Genomic DNA, 18937 nt, shown 5'->3' with positions numbered 1-18937 from the left:
CAACGTTTTCTTAACAGTGAATAAAATAGTCAACCCTTTATTTGTTTGCGTGATACTTTTGAGTCTCTTTGATTTGTTTTCACACTGGATCAACTGATTTCTTATCTTTATTCTTTCAGAGTTATATAAAAAATATTTTGCACTTTAAATATATATATAATCCATAGTAGAAGTCCTAAAATAGGAAAATATGAAAAAAAATCAGTAAATAATATTCCTCAGGAGTAGAATAAAGATGTCAGGGTATACATAGTTGTGAAGTTTAGTCTGGAAGACATAACTTGCAATTGTTTGGATCATTATTGTAAAACATACAGTGACACCAGGTGAAATTTCAGTTTTGAAACCAAAACTAAGAAAAGGAAAAGGAAAAATGAAGTAACAGTTGTAAAATTAGAAGTAATTTTAACATAACTTTTAATCTGGAATGGGAGCGTAACTTTACTGATTGAACATTCCAAACTGAATTGCCCCAGGGCTGAGTGGCAATACATTACCTACTCTGGTTTTCTTCCATCTGTCTTTCAATGTTTCGATTTTGATTTTAGACATGTCAGATTTTCCCTTTCTGCACAGTACACTTTTTTGACAGTAGAGGGCACTTTGAATTTAGACAAAACCCAAGAAATTTCTGAATCTTCACTCGGAGCTTTTGTTTGACTCTAAAGAAAAAAAAATGCAAATTTAGTATACATTTTAAATAACACATATATATTTTTTTAACTTTGTGGTGTGAAAGTTTGTTTTTACCATGTGAATCAATTTTTATTTTATTTAATTTTATAAAAATATTGTAATATAAATTTCATGCAATATCACTGTGTCTTGAAAAGAACAGTGATAGAATAATAAAACAAACAAATTAAGGTCAATCCACAAATGAATAAATCTTTGATTTTTCTCTAGGAAAAGCACCATTGAAAAGCAGAACTTCATGCACACATTAAATGATATATCAAAAATAACACATCAAAAATTTAAAATGCAGTATAAAAATACAAAATGTCTAAATAAAATTAGACACATAAAAATTCTGTACAATTAGCTCACCACAGAAATATAAATGCTTTGTCCTTCTTCCTCTATTTAGTGCTACTTAAAAAATATGCTTAATGAAATGTAAGTTTTTATGTAATCTTACATATTTTATAAAAATTGTTTTAACTTTACATTGAAAATAGTATTAAAATAATCTGGTAAAGATAATTATCTTAATTATCTTTAGAAAATTCTTTGACATATTTACAAAATGCTATATCAGTTTCTTGAAATTTATGTAAAATTATCAAAACATATTATAGTTGTGTTTCTATTACAGATGAATATCTTGAAGACATTCATTTATGTCTTAAATGTAATCTTACTTGTAATTATCCCACTCTATTTCAAATAACCAAAATATTAAAAGATGCATTTTAAAATTTCAAAATAGACAAATACTTCATTTACATACTTTAGTCACCACATCAAATAGTTTTCTGTTTTAAATTAAGGCACTGTTTTATCACTCTAAAAAAAATAATTTCCCCTTTTACTTGAAAACAATGACTATATGTATATAAGTTGAAATTTTAAGGTCTGGCTTGTTCTTTTCAACCTAAATATGCACCTAATTAAAGCTAATTGTTAGTCTGGTAGCCTCCAAACTGTGGAGAACTCTCTAGTTTTGCCCTTATGGAGTTCATACTTAAAGACACAAAATTAATCTGTTTAATTTTTCAGAAAATAAACAATGAGCCTAATTGTTCCTCAATAATTAAATGCCCAGGTATATAAAGAAATACATAATTATATGACAGAGATAAAGCTCATATTTGGGAAAATTCTGTAAACTTTTAGGCAGAAATTTAATGATCTTATGGGATAAGCTTATTGAAGGCGAACAGGATAGGTATAAATGCCAAAAAAACGTACAATTAGTTTTGCTGGAGTATTTAATAGAGGAGAAAACCCATACTAAAAAATGAGGTGGGGGTTATTGATTTTTTGTTTGTTTATCTAAACAAGGAAAATAAACTTGAATGCTTCCACTCACCCTGACTTCTAAAAATATGAGAAAAAACAATACAAAGATGTGTGTCTCAAATATAGCCTTGCCCTTTGCAATTTTCATAAATGAAAAGCAAGTAAACAGCAATTGTCGCTACTCTGAATGCACTGCAACACTCAGTAATATTTATCTTTACTCCTTCCCTCTTTTATTACAGCAGGGAAACTATGTACTTACCACTAACACTGTCTAAATAGGTTTGAAACAGTAAGTGTAACAGGCTCAAATGGACACTGCCTATTATCTCTTCCCTTTTCTCTCTTGTCCTTTTATGGCCTATAAATTCATTCAATCTGTAGCTACATTCATGTTCTTTTTACAACAAAAAGGGTCATAATGTTGTCTCTGATAATACTGAAATTGTTCGTCTTCTTTTAAAGCCTTGGAGGTGGTCAGCCGCTCAAGTTATACCTACGTTTATCCCCATCAACTTCTAAAATTCAGGACCTGTTTGGCCACTGCCAATCTCACCAACAAAATGCCTTAGGGTTTATTGAGCCAACGAGTAGATAAAATGCCGCAGAGGCCTGGGTCTAACTGGCTCCGGGAAGGGACTGCCGAAGCTGCAGGGACATCCACGACAGGGCCGAGTGTCAATCGCGTGCAGCGCGGAAAAAGAAAACCAGCTTTGCCAGTCCCCAAACCGGGAGGGAGCAGCCGGTCAGCTGACGCTGAGAAGGCGAGAGTGAAGGAATGAGAAGAATGTGCTTGCTCAGAAGATGGGAGCGACAGGGACTCCCCACTCTGACCCCTGGTGCAGGCGGCACGGGGGAGAAGCCGGGCCTCCCCACAGCTGTTGCCACTCGTGCTGTCACCGCGGCGGCCGCTGCCTGGGACCGCGCCACCAGGACGGTGGTTGCGGGAGCTGGGCCGGACGCGGCAGCTGCTTCTGCCTTCACTGTTGCCCCTGACCCTTCTGCTTCTTCCTTGATTTTAACATTAGCTCTTTTTTTTTTTTCCTGCCAGCAACTCTTGTAAAACGCAGAAAATAGCCTCCGCATTTGCCAGAGCGCGGGGGGCGCAGGAAAGGAGTCTACCGTGGGGTAGTTACGGCTGCTAACAAAGCTTGGTTCCTGGGGCCCCCGCTGTCTTTTCACCCTGCTCCAGCTAGCGCTGTCCTCGCTGCTGCAGCGATGCTTTGCCTGCCTTGGGCTGGGAACCAACTCCAGGCGTGTGGTCCCCTCCTCCTCTCTGACTTCCAAGGAGGCTTCACCCCTCACCCCTCCTACAAGGAGAAAAATACCAAAGGTGTGAAAGGGAAGTAAATTCTCCAAAATAACTTCATCTTTTGCCATCCAAATTTTACTGGGATTCATTTAAGAGAAAATGGATCTTTTCAACTACTGGGACAATAAAATAAAATTCAAATGGATGAATATGGCAGGGTGGGAGCAATTAATTGCTAATTTGGAAGAGCACTTCTTGAGGATTTTTCTGACCTGCCTATTCACGGTACTTCCCCTTCTAAGATCCTCTTCCCCTTTCAAGGCTAAAAGCTGGGTATAATTCAGCTCATAAAAATATGTCACAGCAATTGGAATTTACCCTTTGACCTTCTACTCCCTCACTGCCACCTCGCCTACACACACACACACACACACACACACACACACACACCAAGCTGCAATTCACTAGCTAGCTCTGTTTTCACAAAAACAGATGTCTGTGTTACTGGTGAAAACCGCCTTTTAGCACAAGACAAAATTTCTCAGATCTTATGATAGGACCTATTTACAAAAAGAACTCAAAGCCACATGTTCTGTACTGCAAGTGTGAATTCTTAGAAGATCTGATCAATAGGTAGATAGATAAATAAATTTTGTATATATAGGCACAAACAGAAAACTGACTAAATATCAATCCTTTTAACACCATTCTTAGTTATAAAATTTGCTTTTGTCAGTCACTTATGGGTTTAACATTAAGAAATATAATTCTTTCAGGAACTCTAGTAACTAGATTTACAAATAGAAAGGGACAGAAAGCTGAATCTAAAATGAATGAGGAGAGTTTTCTAAAAACCTGTTCACCTTTCCAAATATTTTTTTTCTTGCCTTTGTGCAGTGAAAGTCCCATTACCAGCTATGAAAAAAAAAACAGTGCTAAGTGTTTTGTACAATTTCTTTTTGTGTGTGTTAAGCTGGAAAAGCCAAGAAAATGGACAAAATACTGAATCAGGCCACCAGGGCCTGTTCAAATGCAGAGAGAGACATTTTTACTGCGTTATTTGAACTAGTACTAAATAAAATGCTTTCTTCCTCGAAGCTTGGCTAAGTACTAATTTTCCAAAACATGAATACGACTCCTGGTGAAAAGTTAGAAATAATTTAAATGCAAGACTACGCGATTGTACCCTCTCAAATGAACAATACTCCCTTGGCCCTACCCTACATACTGAGAATGGTGCAGATTCTCAAATCACATTTGAAGAGCCTAAAATGTCCGGGAAGCTTTCAAATGCAGAGGTTTGAGAATGTAAAGGACAAGTTTAAATATTGTTTTCGCCATGAACGTGGGGAATAGAAATGATGAAAGGAAACAATTTCTAACAATTCATTATTAGCTATCTAAGTAACTGACAAGACTTAAAAAATGCCAGAGGAATCAATGTAGTTTTTAACATTAATGTAATTGTACTCTTCTTTTTGAGACAATTATTTATCTCTTCTGCTTCCAACATGTTGCAAATACTGACATGGCTGAACTCAGAGCACAGGACTCATAATAGAAAGAAAAACTTCTTACAAAATTACATAAGGATTTTTGTTTGTTTGTTTGTTTGTTTGTTTTTAAGTAAATCAGCACCATTTTTGTCAGATATGGAGGAAAAGTTCAATATTTCGGCAGTGATTATTTACATGTGCTAATATATCTGCTTGGCATAACAAAAAATAGTAACATTCAGTCTCTAAGTAACAACAAATTATCTCTTTGTATGTGATAATCAAGGTGGAGGGCTCTTTTTTCTTTTCTTTTCTTTTTAAATACTTCCCATTTTGTTTAGAGTTTATGGAACTCAAAACCTACAGATAAATCAGCAAATGTACCTGGCCTGTCTTGAACACCGTCACTAGCTTAGTGGTGGTCTGCCATTTTTATTGAAACTTGGGCACCAACTGCTGGTTAGAGATATTTTTTCTTGAATTCTTTGTACTTTAAATAAGTTAGTACTTCACGATCTGCCATGTGTCCCTCATTCATCTTTAAGCCACAGAGTTTCAAGTACCTTTTTTTGAATTGTGACTTTGAAATATTTGTCTTATATATGCAATCTCCAGCAATCTTTGAAATCAGTGCAATTTTATTAATGACCTTTAGCAAATTAAGGCAGGAGTGTATATTTTGAAAATTTGTTCTGATTCAACTTTTGCAAAACTAAAATTTATTTTGGTAAATTGAGCCAATATTCATTTTCTGCTCTTTTTACTAGAGAGCAGCATTAAAAGGCCTCTGTGTGGGTTTCACGTAATGAACATCACAGAAGGGGGAATAGAATTTTGTTTCCTTGGCATTTCTCATCTTAAGGTGGTAGAAAAACAGGCATCTGCTTTTCCTGTGGAGAGGGAGATAATATGATAACCTTCTGATTATATACATAAGCGGAAACTGATCAGCCTCTTTGGTGGTTCATTTTTTAAGGGCAAGTTCCAGTTGGATTGTGCTAATGCACATATTCATGAATCTCTCCAAACAGGATTCACAGCTCTCCTGGGAACCCTTGAAGTATGCATCATTGTTTCAATGAAGTATCTTCATTATAAAACATAGGGACTATAAAAAGTGAATACCATTTGCTTTGGCCTAATACAATCTCTAGTCTGACTTTTCTCCATTATGATTTCCCTTCCTTCCTTCCTTCCTTCCTTCCTTCCTTCCTTCCTTCCTTCCTTCCTTCCTTCCTTCCTTCCTCCCTCCCTCCCTCCCTCCCTCCCTCCCTCCCTCCCTCCCTCCCTCCCTCCTTCCTTCCTTCCTTCCTTCCTTCCTTCCTTTCTTCCTTCCCTCCTTCCTTTCTCTTTTGTAACAGATTTTAAAAATGAGAAAGAATCAAATTAGATATTAGACAAAATTGGAGAAAAATGTTTTTGCTTTTAAAGTTAAACTTAAGCTCTTTGCAAATGTTATATAGGTAAGGGAAAGAAAACTCTAAAATCCAAAAATTCTTGTATTTGTACAAATGTTCTATTTGATAAAAAGCAAATTATAGAATGTTTTTGTCTCTGGATATGCATAAGTTTCTTGCACTGAAAAAGCAAGGCCAAAGGTGAAAAGAGGAAGAAAATAAGAAGCTAAACACTATTAAAGCCAGCAAAGAAGGGAGGCTCTATTATCAGAACAATGTGATGAAATCAGGCACTGGCATTACTGCAAAGGGAACAATGTCTTGAACTGATCAATCTTTTATTTATTTATATTTGCACCAAATACATATTCTAATGTTTCCCCTTTCTTCTCTGTAGAGTTCCTCCAGAGAACCTGAGATTTTAGGGAGTTCTACTAATGCGTATGTTACAAAGAGGCCTTTATTTGAGAGGACATGAATAGAGTTCTGAAAGAGACTACAAAAGCCCTAACTGCACTCGTATATAATGGGGTGCTTTATAGGGAAGGAACACTGTCTTTGGGGTATGAAGGACAGTTTAATACAACATCTATTGCAAGGGAACAAAGGAGTTATGTAGCTCACAAATTAGGGTATTCACATCCAGATATATTAGTACTGGAGTGTAAAGACTTGGAATTCAGTGTAAAATGATCCTGTCATCCAACACAGCAACACTGTGGAATGTGGCATTCCTTAGATGTAAGTGGTATAGTCATAAAAATAGATTGTACAAGTCACAAATAACTGACACTCTGTGACTCTATAGTGATTAGCTCCCAAAGATTGTAATTCTTAGTGGCACTAAAAATAAGATGAGACATCTATGATTAAGCAGGAAATGACAAATGCAATTCAAGATACTATGTATTCCAGTTGTCTTAAGTCTCTCAGTGAAAATTAATTGAGGATAATATTTTTGAAGAAGCATAAGGGGCATAGCACATACAACACGGAGCCCATGATTTATTGTTGCAGTTTAAGTCTCCATTTCAGTCAGACAGTCAGATCTCAAATCTCTATTGTTTGATATGCCATGATGTGGGAGAAGGGGACTGGAATTGAACAAAGATTAAAGAACTCAGCACCGTGCCACAGGGGCTTTTGTCTAGTGGACAGGCCAACAAGCAAACTACAGTACTGTGGTCCCAGCTCACCATTAAAATTTCTAAGGTCATGTCTAGTTCTGCTGCTAAATCCACTGGATTTATTTTCAATTCTTGATTTATTGTGACTGTTGCAACATTTGACACTGTTGGCCACGCACCCTCATTTCTTTGCCTTCCCCATATTCAACCTTTATATTACCCAAACCTCATCTAGACATTTTTTAATCCTACTTCTTATGTTCATTTTCTTCAACTCACTTCTTAAATGGAGATATTCCTCTTAGATATATCCTCAATTCTTTGTTGTTGTTGTTTTTCTATTTTAAACCTTCTGCTCAAAGGATCTCCAACTATTCCTATGGAGATGAGCCTGACTTCCCAACCCCAATCCTGGTATCTCCTCTGAGCTCAAATTCATGGAAACCACTCTCTCCTGAAAACCACCTGCCTCCCCCACATGAAGCTTGAATTTAGTGTGTTCAAAGCTAAATTCATATTAACCTCCCCCATTTCCCATGTTAAACTTATTCTCAGTCTCTTGTATTCATGTTAAACTTATTCTCAGTCTCTTGTATTCTCTTATTTTAGAAAGACATCATTGCCCAAACTGCTGATCTAGCCAGAAAGCTATGTATCATTTTTTTCTTTCATGTTTTATTTTGAATCAGTTACTAATTCTTATCCCAATTCTACAGATTTATCTCTATCTTTATCACCATTCACTTGATTCAAGCCATTGTAATCTGTTATCAGAATTATTGCAGTAGAATTGTTCTACCTGGTCTCTTTGCCTCTGGTAATATTCTCATTCCATTCTTTCCCCCAATATTCTTTCTAAAATACAAATCTATGACAAAAGTATAATGTGTTTATGTAGGGCAAAAGAGATGGCAGGAAAGATAGAAAATATTTTGCATCATGTGATATTGTAAATATTCACCCAACCATTAACAAATCCTACTAGTTCTACTATCAAAATATAATTTAAATCAGATTCTCTGCATGATTTACTGCAATAGTCCCTAGTTGGTCTTCCTATTTCAACGTTTATTTTTCTAGTGTTTATTTTTGAGAGAACAGTCAGAGTAATATTGTTAATAACCTGAGTCAGAATGTGTTCTGTCTCTATTCAAAAGATTCTATGGCTTTTCTCTTTCATTTAAAGTTAAGTCAAAGACTATACTTTCAGGAATCATTTCTATAGTTTGTTAAAGTTAAGTCAAACATTTAATGGCCTACTGACTTAGCTCACTAAAATGACCTATTTGATTTCATTCCATACCTTTCTTCCTCTAGTTCACAATAAACTCAACATCTAGCAACATGAACCAAGAGAATCGAGTAGATTAATGGCAAGGTGATCTTGGGACCACATCTAGGCTTTGCAATTATCTGAAGTGAAGACCTAAAGCAAATGATTTTATCTCTCTGAACATCAGTTTCTTTACCTTTAAATTAAAAATAAAATGCCCACTTGAAAGGGCTTTTGTGAAGAAATTAGATATGTAATAAGATGTATATCTGTCATGAAAATGGTGCTCTAAAATTTTATTCCTTTTCTGTATTTAATCACCTTCAAACCCAATTCAAGAAAGATATCCTACTTTAAATGAATACACAATTAATTTTTCTTGGAAACAGAGTCATATTTATTAATGTATAAACCTAGTAGTTCATATAATGTTCCTTAGTAAAGATTGGATTTCAAAATAAATCTTTGTTGTTTGTTATTTTATCCTTAGAAAAGTCACTGATTGAAATCATTTACATTACAATTTAAAAACATAGAATTCTATTATCACTTACAACTTTGCTACAGTTTCTGTTTTTTTATTTACTAAAGTATTTTAATGTAACAATAAAATACTAACATGGCATATTAATTAATTTAAATTATATTGGAACTTCTTTAAGACTTTGCTAAAATATACTCATATCTGAAACAACTCAGTTATTTAGGTTATAGACTTTGAAGCAATGTCATGAGTTTCATAGCAGGCATTTAAAAAGAAAGCAGGCAGGTCTGTGTTCAAATCTTAAATTTTTTCAGTTTTTTAAAATTATTTTTATTTTTTTATTGTGCTTAAATCTCAGCACTAACCTTAACTAGCTCTATGACTTTGAGAATGTCATTGAACCACTCTTGAGTCTCAATTTCCTGTTTTGTAAAATGAAGTTAATAAATAGTATTTGTCTCACAGGAGAATTTTGAGAATTAAATAATATAAACATTTGCAAGTAAGACAACTCAACAATACTAACAGTAGCAGAGGTAAGGAAAATAATCATAGTCATAGTAGTTATATTAGTCTCATTAAAATAAAGCTAAAATTCTGAAGAAGAATGTTGAATGATCTTGGAAACTTTTTATTTGGAAAGCTTTCTTTATTTACTTCAAGAGAACAACAAGTATTTCTTTACCTTCATTTTTAAAATAATTTTATAACAGAAAAGTTGTAAGAATATGCTTCCCACAACTTTATAAAAACTAGAGAAAGATTTAGAGTATTCTGCAGTGGATTGTACTTAGTAAATACTGAAGAAAAATGATAGATAAATCAAAGTATAAAACCCCTAGCTGTGAGCAGCAGTCGTTTCTCCCAGGAGATAGTAAACATATGAAACAGAAAATATAAATATTAAATTAAGGCTCAGCTGAGATAAGTATGGAAAAAGTTTAATCAAAGAAGTTACACTTTTTCTACTCAATTTTTTTTTGTATGGTTTTCTTCATATTTTAACTTTTTAGTTTATGAGAATAATTATAAGGTAGAAAATTATTTTTCTAGCAAAACTGAACAATAGAAAATTAAAACAATCTTGGGAAAAAGGACAGGTAAGTCAGGAAAAATGTACAAAATATGAGGTTGATGCATTCAATCTTTAAAGCTAGATACATTGCTTATCAAAAATGCATTTCTTTTTTTTCTTTTTTTTTTTTTGTATTTTTCTGAAGCTGGAAACGGGGAGAGACAGACACACTCCCGCATGCGCCTGACCGGGATCCACCCGGCACGCCCACCAGGGGGTGATGCTCTGCCCACCAGGGGGTGATGCTCTGCCCCTCCGGGGCGTCACTCTGCCGCGACCAGAGCCACTCTAGCGCCTGGGGCAGAGGCCAAGGAGCCATCCCCAGCGCCGGGCAATCTTTGCTCCAATGGAGCCTTAGCTGCAGGAGGGGAAGAGAGAGACAGAGAGGAAGGAGGGGGGGTGGAGAAGCAAATGGGCACTTCTCCTATGTGCCCTGGCCGGTAATCAAACCCGGGTCCCCCGCACGCCAGGCAGACGCTCTACCGCTGAGCCAACCGGCCAGGGCCCAAAAATGCATTTCTAATCTCTTAAAGAAAGTATGTGGTCATTAACGTGAAAACAGGGCTATATTTTAATTATGTACTATATATTTTGCTTGAATTTCACCAAATGTATTACAATGTTTTACTACCAGATCACATTGTTCTCACACATGAATCAAGTATTAAATTTATTTTTAATAGAGTCAGGAAATTAATATGAATAAGATAGTATTTTGTGATAGGCAAAGGAAAATACTGAGACCTCTTCAGCTAAGTTTTCCTGAGGCTGAGATTCATTGTCACATGAAGGATGCAGCCATGGAAAAACTTAGTTGTAAAAAAGGTAGGGTCCATTCTCAGCTCCACACTCATAAGATGTGTGCTCAAAGAAAAACAAAAAACGTGCACACATCCATAAACAAAAGCCTGTTCATTGAACACATGTTACGTGCTCTGTGTCCAGTAGTGGCAGAGGACAGAGGAAATGATAGATATCATGTCATCCCTGACATGGATACCACAGAACAATGGGGAAAATACACAAAAGTAAATGTATCCCTTTACTCATTAATAGTACACAACTTTTTTTAAGAGCCTTTCATGTGTCAGGTATTCTAGGCAATGTGAAGAGAACACAGAACAAAACAGAAATAAACAAATGAAACTAAAACCTGACGTCATTGAGCTTATAGCTTAATGAGTAGAAACAGACAAACCCCAAAATATAGAAATATGATATACAGTATGCTATAAAAGTTCTCTCGAGCATATAATGCAGGAAAGGATCATGAAGTTCAAATTTTAAATATGTTGATCTCATAAGGCCTCACTGAGATGATGACACTTCAGCAAAGACTTCAAGATGGAAAAACAAAACAAAACAAAAAACAAAATAATTCAGGTAGACATTTGGCAGAGGAAGATTCCAGGAAAGAGCAGCAACTGCAAAAGCCCTGGGGCAAGAGCTTATGTGATGTGTGTGTGAAGGTCTTACCCCCGGAGCAGAGTGAGCCAAGAGGAGGGACTAGATAGACGGAAGATGAGCCTCATCATTTAGGTCTTAGAGGCAAGTTTGGGAACAGGTCTCACTGGATATTCCAGTGACACACTGTAGAAAACAGAGTATAAGGAGAGAAGGGCAGACACAGGCAGACTTGTAAGGCACTCTTGCAACAATGAGGGAGATGGTAATGGCTGATAAAAATGAAAGTTATAAGAAGTTATCTGATTCCAGGTAGATTTTGAAGCTTGAGATGACTGCATTTACTGATTGATAAGGAAGAATCACTCTAATATCTATATTGTGTCATGAAGTATGCAACAGTTGGGTGTCATTTTTTTTCTTTCTCTTTAATGCCTTTAAATATGCACACACTGCAGATTAATTTTGTCTGAGAGTTAAGAAAGATTTCACAGGAAAAATGGCATTTCACACTGAAGACAATAAAGGATGACTAAATTTTTTTCTGGCTGGGAGAAAGGGAAAAGACACTCCAGGGCTTTGCACTTAGTAAATCACTGGAAACTTTAATGAAGTCAGTGTCAAGGAGGACGGAACACAGTACATTTATAAAACAAGTGAGGGTGTTGGTTCACGGCCTTAAATGAGAAGTGTGAGTGGCTACATGTCCATATGTGGGCTTGGGCCCAGAGCTTTTGTTAACATTATGCAGAAACCAAATTCAAATAATTTTCATTAAAAAATGAAATAAAATAAAAAGGAGGGGAATGCAAGAATAGCTGTATCCAGGATTTAAAAAAACAATGTTTTTGCCTGACCTGTGGTGGCGCAGTGGATAAAGCGTCGACCTGGAAATGCTGAGGTTGCCGGTTCGAAACCCTGGGCTTGCCTGGTCAAGGCACATATGGGAGTTGATGCTTCCAGCTCCTCCCCCCTTCTCTCTCTCTGTCTCTCCTCTCTCTCTGTCTCTCCCTCTCCTGTCTAAAATGAATAAATAAAAAAAAATAAATAAAAATAAAAAATAAAAAATAAAAAATAAAAAAAAAAAAAAACAATGTTTTTAGAGCTTACAATGTTTGTAGAGTTTGCTTTATTATTCTCCCTTTCTCAGGTCTGTTTTTCTGTGCAGGCTGCTGCCAGGCTCTCTTCATGAGGCAGTGAAATGTCTGCCAATAACTTCAGCAAAAAGATGAACTTGTTTCTCCCATACTCTAATATTTTCCACCAATGGAAGAATTGCTGTTGGAAGGGAAAAAGGTAACAGGAATTAACTTCCCCATCTCTGTAACTCATATAGATGCCATGGAATAGTGAACAGGGGATTGGTGCCTAAGGGAAAATGGAAGCACTGGGTAGATAGAGCAACAGGTGAGCAGTGCAGTTGGCAAAGTAGGTTGAATGAGATAAAGGATCTGAGGAGTCAAGTGAAGAACTGCATTTTATCCAAGAAGCAACCAACAGATATTAGGCCAAGAATTAACATGATTAATTTTACATTTCTAAGCATCAGTGGTAATAAGAATAGTGTGGGTTGGGAAAAGACTAGACTCAGTGTTGTAGTTCACAATACTGGTTCCAATTCTTAGTTTATGCCAGCATCTATATACCCTTTGCCACATGACATAGAAGCAGAGCATATTTCCTCATTCCTTGACTTTAAGTACAAGTCAACATGAGTTACTTTAATACTAAAATAAGGTATCAATAATATGCCAGTTCCCAGCCCAAGACTCAAGACGCCTTTGGAGTTTCTATTTCTGCTCACAGGGCTCTGTAACTGCCAAGCCTGGGATATCTTCTTGTTACAAGGAAAAAGAAGGAAAGATAGAGCAGAGCCCAACTGCCCCAGCTTAGCCCAACCTATACAAACCAGCCACCAGATGGACAAGCAAGTCCAGCTAAGATCAGCAAAGCCCCTTAGCTGAGCCCAATACAGACAGCTGACACTGATTCATGAATTGCTGATTGTTGAATAATCTGTTGCAACAAAAGTGTGTTTGGCCATAGTTAACTAATTAGTTTCAGAGCTCTCATATTGGTGGCTGCTAAGGTAATATGCAAGAAATAACAAGGGCCTAAATCAAGACTGCTGCAGAGGAGTTAGGGATGGGCATCTAAGACCTGATAGATACTTAGGAAGTATCTTAGAATAATGAATAAGCTGTCAAGTTAGTATAAGGGTAGAAGTAAAAAGAGTGTTTGGGAAATACAGAATTGGAGGTGACAATACCCGAACAGCCCTTAGAAGTACAGATGTGGTCTTAGTTTAATTGAAAGAACAGGAAGTTAAAGCAGCTAAAGTAGTGGAGGAAGAATATGAAGAATGTGAAAGAATGAAGATCCTGGAGAGCTTCAGTAATAATAGGGAGTCTTACAAATAAAAGAAACAGCAAAAAGATATATTGCTGAAGCCAATAGAGCAAGCATTTGAGGCTTGATTCCTCTAATTATTACAGGGAAATTGATTTGGTACTCATTGGCAACTTTGATGAGATCAACTTTAATACAATGGAAAAGGAGAACCCTACGCGGATGCAATGAGTATCAAGGTGGTAGGTAGCAAACTTTCACAAAGTTCTGTAGTGACAGGAGGAGAAAAATGGTTTCACATGATTTCAGGTCCAAAATGGGCCTGATGCAGCCACATGAGAAGGCCAGTGAAATAGAGTAGAAGAGAGAATAACCTGAGGACAAAATCCTGCTTTTCAAAAAATTATAAGAACTAAATTAAACAATAATGTTGATGATAACAGAAATGATAATAATAATAACTATATTGTACTTACTGAGCATAAGTGAGGCAATTATAAAAATACACAGGGCACTGAACATGTTACATACTATTTCATTTAAAATTCTAAAATGTTCTATGCAATATAAAAATTATTATAAGTGAAAAATCAGAGACTTCGCAAATTAAATGACCTGACCTAAGTCATATAGATAATAAGGGATGGAGCAGAATTCTGAATCTAGAACATGAATTATTTTTCTAATTTGTGTTCTATATGATAATTAATAAAATATATGATAATTCTAAATTATATGATAATTAATAAAATACAATAGAAATGGATGTTTATGTGAAACACACACACACACACACGTATACATACATATATAAAGGGAGTAGGCAGATTAATTTCACTTTCCCCAAACAGCAGCCCCTGAATCATTTCCCGTACATTACTGGAGAAATTTAAAGGTAAGAAGTGATGAATCATCTTAAGATTTGAGATGCCAGATAGCATTTCTCTGCAGATGGCTAAATGAAAGTGTTGCTTTGTTCTTTAATAACTAGAAACATAATACATTCTACTGCTAAAATAATAGGTCTAAAGAAATACACATTATAAGCACTATAAATAACCATTTAGCTCTAGTGTTAAGCAATTCAAAATGAGATTATTCTGTTCTTGGCCTTTTGTTTTTAAATTTGAGGACTAATATATTTATGTATATATTTATAATAGTAAATAATAATTTTAGATGTTTGTCTATAAACTGATGAACTTAATCCAAATTGTAATTATTACATATTTGTTTCTTGTAGGAAAAACAATGTTAGACACTATAGAATCTATGTTCATCAATCTTACTATCTTTTAACATTTCACAACCAAACAGCTGCTAGAGATGCTGTGGATGGATGAGATGTTTCCTGACTCTATGATATACCTTGAAAACTCCTTTTTGAAAATAAAGTTCATATTTTAAAACAGTTTTAGATTTATTGCAAAATGGAGAAGAAGGTACAGTGTTCCCATATGTCCTTTCTCCCCACATGCACACAACCTCCTGAACTATCAATATTTGTTATATTCGTGAACCTACATTCACACATCATTATCACCAGAAGTCCATAGTTTACAGTAAGGGTCACTCTCGGTGTTGTATATTCCATGAGTTTCGGCAAATGTAAAATGACATGTATCCTTTTTATAAGTGGCATAAAGTGTAGTTGCACTGCCTTAAAAATCCTTTGTTTTTTCTCTTCATCACTCCTTCCCCCTTTTCTTTGAAAACCACAGATCCCTTTACTGTGTCCATAATCCTATCTTTTTCAGATGTCACCTATTTGGAATCATAGAGTAATGAAGACTTTTTAGATTGGTATCCTTCACTTAGTTATATATAATTAAATTTACTATCTCTTTAAATAACTTGATACCTCATTTCTTTTTAGTGCTGGGTAATGTTCCACTATCTGGATGTACCACAGTTAATTTATCTACTCACAAACTGAAGGAATCTACCTCTGAAAGGGTTAATTTCTGTGTTCTTTCTTCTGTTCCATAAATTTACTTCTATATTTTTTCACCTCTATCACTGCCTTGATTGTTGTAGTTTTACAGTAGGTATAGAAGTAGAGTAATGGCAGTCCTCCAGCTTTGTTCTTCAATATTGTATTGGCTGTTCTGGGTCTTTTGCTCTCCACATAAACTTTAGAATCATTTTGCTGATATTTCACAGAATAACTTGCTGGGATTTTGAATGGGATTGCAACAAATCTATAAAACAATTTGGAGAGACTTTACATCTTGATAATATTGTCTTCCTACCCATAAACATAGCATATCTCTCTATTTAGTTTTTTTTTTTTATTTTCTTTTATCAAAATTTGTAGCTTTCTTTACATAGATCTTGTACATACATATATATGTTTAAGTTTTATATCTAAGTATTACATTTTTAGGGATACTATAGTAAATAGATTGTTTTCAATTTCAAATTTCACATGATCTTCGCTGGTATATAGGAAGAGTTAACTTTTAGTCATTAACCCTGTACCCTGTAACTTTCAATAATTACTTATTATGTAGTTCTAGTAGTTTTTTAAATCAATTTTTTTATATTTTAACATAAATAATGATGTATCTGTGAACAAAGACAATTTTATTTCTTCTTTCTTAATCTGTTGCCTTTTATTTCTTTTTCTTATCCTATTATATTAACTAGGAATTCTAATACAATATTGAAAAAAACTGGTGAGAGGGAGCATCCTTACTTTGATCCTAATCTTGAGGGAAAAGCTTCAAATTTCTGGACATTAAATATAAGGTTGGCTATGAGCTTTTTGTTAGATAATCTTAATAAAGTTATAAACTTCTCCTCTCTAGCTAATTTGTTGGGAGATATCTTTTTTTAAACATAAATAAGTGTTAGATTTTTGCCAAATAATTTTTCTGTGTTTAATGACATGATCCAGTGATTTTTCTTCTTTGGCCTGTTGATTTAAATATTACCTGGGATAAATTAGATAAATCACATCTGATCATGGTGTGTAATTATTTACATACTTTTTATGTTGATAAGTGTTGGATTTGATTTGCTAATTTTTGTAGGACTTTTTCATCTATGTTCATGAACGATATTGGTTTGCAGGTTTGTTTTCTTGTAATGTCTTTATCGAGTTTCCTGTTTAGTATTCTATGGCCTCATAGTATAAATTAGGATGTATTTTCTCTGCATTTATTTTCTGGATGAGATTACACAGAATTGGTAATATTTTTTCTTTAAATATATTTTAGAATTCACTAGTTAATCCACATGGGCTTGGTGCTTTCTGGTTAAAGGGTTATTAATTATTGATTTGGCTTATTTAAAAGATATAGGCCTAACTAATTTAGGTTGTCTTTTCTCTTTTATGAGTTTTGGCAGATTGTGTCTTTCATAGATATAAATTTATCTATATCATTTATGTTACTAAATTTGTAGGCACAGAGTTGCTCATAGTGTTTATAACCTTCTAATGTTTATTTGATCTGTACTGATGCCCCGTCTTTAATTTCTAATACTAGTCATTTGCATTCTCTTTCTTTTTTCTTAGTCTGGCTAGGGGCCTATATTTTTATTAATTTTTCAAAGAAACAGCTCTTGGTTTTGTTGACTTTTTATTTCCTGCTTTAATTTCATTCATTACTGCTCTAATTTTTATTATTTCTTTTTTTCTATTTAATTTTAGATTTAATTTGTTCTTCTTTTTCTAATTTCCTAAGGTGAAAACCTATATTATTGACTTTAGTTCTTTATTCTTTTCCAATATATCAATTTATGATATTAATTTCTAAGACCTGTATTCACTACATCTTACATGTTTTGATAAGTTGTATTTCCATTTTCATTTAGTTCAAAGTAGTTTTCTTTGTTTTATACTGAGATTTTTTATTTGACCCACATATTATGTAGAAAGTGTTGTTTTTTCCTCAAGTATTTTGTTGTTTTCCAGCTATCTTCCTGTTATTTATTTCTAGTTTAACTCCATTGTTGTCTATTAACAAACATTGTATGATTTCTCTTTTTTTAAATTTGATAAGATGTATTTTATGTCCAAGAATATTGTCTTTCCTGGTGAAAGTTCTATGTGAGCTTAAAAACAATGCATTTTTGCTGTTTTGGGATGAATTAGTCAATAGATTTCTATTACATTTAGTTGATTGATGGCGCTATTAATTTAATTATGTCCTGAAAGAATTTTTGCCTGTTGGATCTGTTCTTTTCTGATAGAGGACTGTTAAAGTCTCCAACTATAAAAATAGATTTATCTAGTTCTTCTTGCAGTTCTCTCAGTTTTGTCTCACACATTTTGATACTGTATCATCAAGCACATATACATTAAGGATTGTTATGTCTCTGAGAATTGAGACTTTTATCATTATGTAATAATCCTCTTTATCCTTGATAACTTTCTTTACTCTGAGGTCTGCTTTGTATGAAATTTATATAGCTATGAAAGCATTCCATACTGAATGTCTTTGTTCCTCCAAACATTATATATTAAAGTACTAACTCCCGATGTGATGGTATTCGGAAATGGGGCATTTGGGAGGTAAATAGAGTTAGATGAGGCCATGGGGTAAAACCCTCATAATGGGATTACCGCCTTCATAAGAAGAGACACCAGAGAGCTTGCACTCTCTCTCTCTCCCCACATGCATGTATGAAGAGGGGACATAATCACACAGTGAGATAGCAGTCATCTACAGGTCAAGAGAAGAGGCCTTAAATTGAATCTACTATGTCAGTGCCTTAATCTTGGATTTAGCTTCTAAATTGTGAGAAAAAATTTTTTTCTTATTTAGCTACCCAGTTTGTGGCTCAAGCAGGCTAATATACACAGTATATAATTTTCTAGCCCTTTATTTTTAATCTATATGCATCTATGTTTAAAGTAGGCTTCTTGTAGACAACATATTGGCTTTGTATTTTGATCTATTCTGAGAACTTTGGATTTTTAATTGGTATATTTAGACCATTGACATTTAAAGTGATTATTAATATATATATTTGAATTGATAGCCTATCTTTTACTCTTTTCTGGTCATTCTGGTTTTCTTTGTTCCTATTTTTGTCTTCTACTTTTTCCCTTTTGGGGGTTTTAATCCAATAATTTATATGCTTCCATTTTCTTTCTCTCCTTTTTTA

This window comes from Saccopteryx bilineata, chromosome 5, assembly GCF_036850765.1.
Source record: "Saccopteryx bilineata isolate mSacBil1 chromosome 5, mSacBil1_pri_phased_curated, whole genome shotgun sequence".
NCBI lineage: Eukaryota > Metazoa > Chordata > Mammalia > Chiroptera > Emballonuridae > Saccopteryx > Saccopteryx bilineata.
Note: the sequence above shows the minus strand (reverse complement) of the source record.